The 7,960-nt window shown below is 42.9% G+C and overlaps 1 pseudogene; it reads left to right on the plus strand.

Annotated features, from left to right (window-relative positions):
* The first annotated feature begins 5,439 nt into the window (after nucleotides 1–5,439).
* LOC118619275 lies at nucleotides 5,440–7,745 on the plus strand (annotated as a pseudogene).
* The last annotated feature ends 215 nt before the right edge of the window (nucleotides 7,746–7,960 follow it).

Below are 7,960 nucleotides of genomic sequence, written 5' to 3' on the forward strand. Positions count from 1 at the left end.
TCTTATTTGCCAAATTAAGAAGCAGTGAGGAACAGCTAGATAATATAGAAGAATTTATAGTTCTGTCAAATGATAGCCATGACCATGGTTAGAGAAGAGATGAGATATTGAACAGCAGATGCAGGATCTCCTATAACTTACAAGAGTCTCAGAAAGGCACACCTGAACAGACTTGAAGCAAGGATTAAACCACTGTGCAAACACTTGTTAGTTAGAAGAAATGCTCGCGTCCGACTCAGCAAAGTCAGCAATCACCAGGCACCAAGAAATATTAAAGAAAGACATACCAGAACGCAAGCTGTCCTTTTTTGAATTTTCAAATGAAAAGAAAATCATATAAAGCAAAACATTAAATACTTAAAGCAAACGATGATAGCAATATAATAATAATAAAAATTTATAAAGGCTGGATTCTTTTCCTGCATCACTAAATAGCAAAGATAAGCAATATATGTTCACAGGTTTTGAAGGAAAGTAATTATGACAAAAACATTGCATAGTCAGTCATGTCTTTCATATCTGGGAGAAACAAGATGTTCTAAAGCATTCAAGATTACAAAAGACAGAATATGCAAGCTCCCTACTGGAAGGAGTTATGGGTAGATATACTTTATCACTTTGTGAAGTGAAGACAAATAAATAACTCATGAATGAAGAATAATTATAGATCAAATGCACAGTTGACAGTAAATAGTAGCCTTTAAGTGAATATGACAGTATTCTAGAAATCAAATGCATGCTACTTAACAGTTTAATGTTTTTATTTTAGCTCTGAAATTCTACATAATATCAATCAGAACTGGAAATGCTACAAGAGGAAGAAAAAGAGGTAGGGATACAATAATGAATTCTGAGCTGACTAAAGAGTTATATAGCGGAATGAATATAATCTGTGGTGGCACATATTGGGAATATGTCAGTTCTTCCATAATATAGAATATTATGGCATTTCACATAAAAAATACCTAAAAGTAAAACATAAAAGCAGTTTTTGAAACATAAATGTGTTGAGGAGACTCTTATCTTATGAAATGTTATATGAAAATATAACATTTCATAAATTAAAGCTGCTTGGCACTAGCACCTATAAATAAAAAAGAAAAATTAAAATTGCAGAAAGCACAGTAATAATTTAGTACAGCATAAATTTCCATCACTCATTGAAAAAAAAAAAAAAAACCGTTAAAAGTTAAACATTGGGTCAATTCAGCATTTGTGGTTAAAAAAGAATCTCTAAAACAGAACAAAAACCCAGAAAGCCTTACAGTATTATCTCATAACATTATCAAATACATTCCATATAAAGACAAATATAACAAAAATCATAAATATTATTGGAGAAATTGTTGGTAAGGATTTCTACTATCTTGTTGTAGAGAATACCTTTCCAAGTGTGACCAATGGCAACATTATTTGGGAATTAATTTCTAAATTTGACAAGAGAAAAATTTAAAGCAACATTAAAAGACAGATAATAACAAATTAGTACATTCTAAGTATATCCTGAGGAAATAATATTCTTAATAGTGAGCAGCACTTAAAAATTAAAAGTAATAATGAAACATAAAAATAAATTGACCACTCTTCTTCATTAGTGGGCCCTGCCCTGTCTCTCTAGTAAATTCCATGTAGCATTCCAGCCTTTTAGGTCCTCCAACACCCTTGTTATAGCATATTCTTCCCCGCCTACCTGTCAGCTCCTTGTAGGCATAGTCCTTGCCTGTCTCGTTTACCTCTGTACCCCAAGTCCTTATCATGGGGCCCAAATCAATACATGTTAAAGTTACTCTTGAAGAATATGAATAAGAATTCACCAGTCAGTACATAGAGGTGATATTTAAATAAATGTAAAAGCTATATTTCAGTAGAAATCAAGATGCACATTAAAAATAAGATTATGTCCAGCCAGTGTGCCTCAGTGGATTGAGCATCATTCAATGGACTGAGAGGTCCGGGTTCAATTCCTGGTCAGGGCACATGTCTGAGTTGCTGGCTTGATCCCCAGTAGGGGGTATGCAGGAGGCAGCCTATCTGATTGATTTCTCTCTCATATCGATGTTCCTCTCTCTAAAAAAAAAAAAAAAAATCTATAAAAAATAAGATTGAAATAATATATGTTAATGCTCACAGTTGATACAAATACAGTATAAAGGAACACTTTTCTACCATCAACGGGAATAAAAATTATTGCAGCTCTTTCTGCTATCTTGGAGCCTGTGGAGATCTACTGGGAACAGGTCCTTTATCACAACAAATGTCTAGAAGGCTGTAGTCCAAGGCTCCAAGCAGGGTCTCCAGAACCAGAGGGTTCACACAGCTCTACTTAAAATCGAAGGTGTTTATGCAGGAGATGAAACTGAATTCTATCTAGACAAGAGAGGTGCTAATGTGTTCAAAGCAAAGAACAGCACAGCGTCGTCTCCTGGTGGCAAACCCAACAAAACCAGAGGTACCTGGGAAAGGGAACTTATGCTCATGGAAACGGTGGTATGGTTTATGCCAAATTTCCAAGAAACCCTCCTGCTACAACCATTGGACACAGACTCGGTGTACTACCGAGCCCCTCAAACATTTAAACTTACTGAAAACTAAATACATAAAAATGGATTTGAAAAAAATGGTACAATTTTTCTAGCAGTTAGCTGTAAATGTGTGTCATAAGACTGATATGCATACTCTTTGACCCAGTAATGGAACTTTGTAGGCATGTTTCTGGAGAACTAATCATGATGACATTTTGAGATTTTCTCATTAGGATGTTTACATCATACCAGCGTTGTTTGTAATGAAGAAAAAGTGACAATTTAATTGTTCAACATTAGGTCATTGGTTAAATAAAATGAGCTATATTAACTTAACAGAATATTCAGCTTTCAATCTGAGTGTGTGGAAGCCTATTTAATGACATGTAATGTTTTTCACGATTTTTTTTTTAAAAGTAGATGTTAGCACATAATGGGCTAAACCTCATTATCCAACAGAAATGCATAAGAAACAACTTTAATGCAACGATGAAAATGTTTGCAAATTGCCTGGTGTGATAACAGAAGTAGGGACAAAAGAGACCCATGGGCCCAGGACTGAAATGAAGGGCACTGAACTGGACTGTCATCTGCCTGTAGTTTTTTAAAGCATGTTCTCTATCCTTCGGGACAGTCGCTTCTCTTAGGTAAGTTAAGCATTCCCCTTGCATTTTTAATTTGAACAATTGATTTAATTAGAAAAAAGAGCATCTCATGTTTGAAGAATGAGTTCTGGGCAAACCTTTTCCAAGAAGAGGCACTTCACGAGAGCCAGAGCTGGGAAATGTTTCTTTTTCAGTGGATGAGCAAGGGAGAGGTTCAGAATGTTTGGCTTGGAGACCCAGCAATAATGCCACCTAAGTCCCCGCAAGAGATCAGCGTATGGAAAGCCCAGAGAGAAGAAAGAGGATTTATTTACTTTCTTACCTCTTCATAGCCATCAGTATTTCTGTTTGTGGATTCTAGCCTCTGATCTAGCTTTTGTTTTTGTTTTCCTAGTAACAGAGTCTGCGTTCTTCAGCAAGAATACAAGGAAGTAACATACATCATCATTTGTTAAAATGCACAGATTTTCCCAATGTACACCCTTTCCTCCTCTCCTGGCAAATCCTATCCACCACCATCCAATAAATTCATCTTGCAAAGCTTGTGGTTTTATTTTCTTCCTTCAAACACACATATCAGAGAAAAATCACTATAGATTCACATTATTCTACACAATTTATGAGAAAGTCTGACTGCTGTATTTCCCAGTGGAAAGGGCTGGGCCATTTTTACAAATGATTTATTATTGTTTTTGTCTGTAAACATCGATAAACAAGACAGAAAAATCAAAGTTAATTAAGTAAAAACTAATCAAGTATTTTTCTTAAAAGCACATATATGTATATATTTATATACAATTGCATTTTATGCACGTGTTTAGTTCTTGTACTCTACATGCATATGTATAAATATGGATCTGTAACGTCCTTTTAAAAAAAAACAAAACTCTTCACTCATATTTGAAGATGTGACTATAAAAGGTACTAAATGGAAAACAGGAAAGCATGCCAACAACCAAGCCGATGGGAGACATCTGAAAGAAATTAGACAAATTTTCAGGAGTACTTTTCCATTCCATCCCTGTGCCCCTGGCTAGCATGTTCTCTGTACACTGGATTCCAGCTTCGGAGAAGCTGCCAAACACGCAGGACCAGTGCATGGACCTCATGTCTTCTTCACTGATCAGATACAGCCGGTGAGGCTGGGGCCAAGCCCCCTGCCATGACTGTGTGCCACTGATTGGAGTGACTTTGTACACACACACACATGCATGCACACACACACACCATTTCCTTGCTCTGTGTTAAGCAGGAAAGAGGGTAGGGAGATTTTCAAGAGAGAAATACCCTTGAATCAACTGCGGGACTTGAGTACACGACTTGCTATATATGGGCAACTATAAAGCCTATAAACTCAGAGTTTGTCTCTGAACAGACTGTACATCCTCTTTCAGTGACTCTGTCGCTCCACACCCCACCTCCAGTGGTCACTCCTGCCGCTTGCTCATGCCCCCTAACCTGAGTCCCACTAAAACTACGGACTGCTCACAAGTAGTACCTTTAAACTTGTTTCCCTGAGGTTTCTGCAATCTAGAAAGGGTGTGTACCTGCTGCTTGTCTACATAAAGGTGCAAGATTCCTGCCCTGGCTGGGTTGGCTCAGCAGTTAGAGTGTCAGCCTGTGGACTGTAGGGTCACAGGTTCAATTCCAGTCAGGGGTATGTACCTGGGTTGTAGGTTTAACCCCCAGCCCTGGTCGGGGTCATGCGGAAGGCAACCAATCAATGCGTCTCTCTCCATTAATGTTTTTCTCTCTCTCTTTTCCACTCTATATAAAAATCAATGGAAAAATATCCTCGGGTGAGGATAAAAAAAAGGATCTAAGGTTCCTGACTGTACCCTGCTCTGCTCTGCCCTGCGTGGCAGAGCATGGACCCTTGCAAATTTTATTTCCTTTGCCAGCTTGCTTCAGGTTAGCTTCTGCCCTGGGTCGCACTGGTGAGAAATTGTAGAACAAGAAGAAGAGGAAGCAAAGGCAGTTCTTCTGTTTCTGGTGGTCAATTAGAGCTGCTGTGTCTCCTCTGTGACCCCAGCTGACTCAGGGCAGCGCCACCTTCCTAGCTTCCTTTTGCAGGTGGCTCTAGGGTCTGGTTCAATTTCTACTTTCAGTGTCTGATCAGACCTGTGGAAGGTGGTGGTATCTTCCTCTTGCTGCTCTCTGGGTCACCTTATCATCTCCTTTCATCTAATATTCTTTCAGCTATTACAACACCCTAATAGCTAACCCCCTATATCAACTTTTTAAATTTTAATCACTGGTAGCTGCACTGGCTCAGCTCAAGACTGCTGTTTTGTGCTCCGGTCGGCACCACCATGCCGAAGAAATTCAACAGGGAAGACGAGGAATTGGATGGAGGCTCCCGCAGGTCCCAGCACCAAGAAGAGTACTCCAGGAGGCCATGCATTTAATGAAACTCCCACCAACCCTTGGAAGTATGCCCACGTCCTCACCAGAATCCTTTTCAGTGGTTCTCAATCTTTCTAACGCCACGACCCTTTCATACAGTTCCCCATGTTGTCCGTATCTGCACGTGGGCGGACCCGCCTGGAGACGGATAGAGGAGCGGTGTCTCGGTTCCTAAGACCATCGGAAATATGTCTTAGGGGATGCGACCCACAGGTTGAGAACCGCTGCTTTACCTTATAAACCAGGGGCACGCCTAAGAACCACTGAAGCGCCTGAGGCCTTGTTTGCCATGACCAAGCTCTTTCAGCCCAACAATCCGCCCTCAGTCAAGGAGATGTCTTGCATCACAGTGGATGTCACCATCATCACCAGTAGCCAGACAAAGGGCATGACTGGAGAAGAAGACAACGGCCGGGGCCGGGCCGCGCGAGCCCTCTGCCACATCACTGATAGCCCTGTGCGGCTGGTTACTGAGCATGACATGAAACAGACTGCCGTAGTCAAGGGCCAAGTGTCCCAGCTCTGCCCTGGTGTCTTCCCTGCACCTGTTGAAGTGCAGCTTTGACGTGGTCAAGCACTCAGTGAATGAGGCCCAGGAGGCAGCATCCAGTGATAGCATCATGGTCCACTATCTTGCACCAGGGTGCCTGTACCATGTGCATAGGACTGACCGCCTGGCTGTCAATAAGATGACTAGCAAGTTCACTTGGCATGGCCTCAAGTCTCCCTTTGCCTACTGTATGATGATCAGAGCAGTCAGCAAGCAGCCGGAGGAGGAGGACGGCAGCCCTGACACCCCACTGTCTGAGTTCACTGAGGGCTGCTTCTGCAGGCCCAAGAGCTGGCCCTGGCTATACCAGTGCCCCAGCTTTTCCACAGCTCACCCAAGGCCGTTTATGCTATGCCGCTGTCTGAACCCTCAATAAGGTTGCCATGAAGCATCCTTCATCAGTGACAGCCTGTAATCTAGACCTAGAAAACCTGGTCACAGATTCAAATCACATCACTGCCGCAATGGCCATCACCATCCTCCCCAAGGCTGGCAGAGGGCATAGCACTGACCACCTAGTGAAACAGACACAGATTTCTCATGTCAGAAATCTCAGTGAATTCAAGGTAGCGGTTGTCCAGGCCATCAGTGCCCTGTGTCAGAAGTACCTGGGCAAGCAGGCTGTCCTCATGAACGCCTTATTTACCATGCTGCAGGGAAAGGGTGGCTTTGAGTATAAGTGGGCCATCATGGGCTGACTCGTCAGCATCATTGAGGAGAACTCAGACAGCAGGACTGCCACCCCTGTGTGAATTCATTGAGGACTGCAAGTTTACCGTGCTGGCCACCCATATTCTGCTTCTCCCGGGCCAGGAGGGGCCCAAGACAGCAACCCCTCGAGTACATCTGCTTCTTCTATAAGCGAGGGATCTTGGAACACACGGAGGTCCGGGAAGGTGCTGTGAGTGGTCTGGCCAAGTTTGGAGCCCATGATAAAGAAATGTTACCCAGCATCTTGGTGTTGCCGAAGAGGAGTGTGATGGACGAATGTCAAAGAAGTCTGGGACTGAGCCACCTTCCATTTCAAAGAGGCTCACAATGTGGGCTATATCCTAAACGGTTTGACCATGTCCATCCCTGGTTTAGAGAGGGCTCTACACACTAGAGCCATCGGAAAAACCTTTTGACCTCAAGTTTGTGCCTCTGGCTACCACAATCATTGCAGAGCAGAGAACAGAAAGCACCCCATCACAGAGGCCGAGCAGCCCGCGAAAATGCCAGCTGGGAGATCTTCCAGGAGCAGCTGGCAGCAGTACCAGACTTCCATGGGCTAAGTGTCTTCTTCAAGTCCTAACATGAGCCCATGGCCCTCACTGAGTCATGGACAGAGTATGTCATCTGCTTCACCAAACACACCTTCACTGACCACATGGCGTTTCAGTTTGACGACACAAACACGCTCAACCACCAGATCTTGGAGAAGGTCACCGTGCACATAGAGCCCCCTGAGGCCTATAGGGTGCTCTGTCACAAGCCCTACCCTACAACCAGGCTGGGACCTGCTACCTGCTGGTGACACTGCCCAAGGAAGACCCCACAGCTGTGACCTGCACACCCAGCTGCATGATAAGTTCACTGTCAAGGCCTGTGAAGCCACCCCTGGGGAGCCGGCCGTGGAGCTATGAGGATGAATATGAGCTAACCTGGAAGCACTATAGCTGATCACATCTAAAAGGTCATGAAGCTAAACTTCGAAGCAGCCTAGGATGAGGTAGGGGATGACTTTGAGAAGGAGAAAACATTCACATTGTCTACCACCAGCATGTTTGAATAGGCTGTGGGAAATATTGTGACGTTCCTGGGAGTGCACCCCTGTGAGAGGTCAAAGAGCTGGGAAACAAGAACACCTACACATTACTCCTGGCTGATGTGTTCCA

Source organism: Molossus molossus, unplaced genomic scaffold (genome assembly GCF_014108415.1).
Source record: "Molossus molossus isolate mMolMol1 unplaced genomic scaffold, mMolMol1.p scaffold_m16_p_6, whole genome shotgun sequence".
Taxonomy (NCBI): domain Eukaryota; kingdom Metazoa; phylum Chordata; class Mammalia; order Chiroptera; family Molossidae; genus Molossus; species Molossus molossus.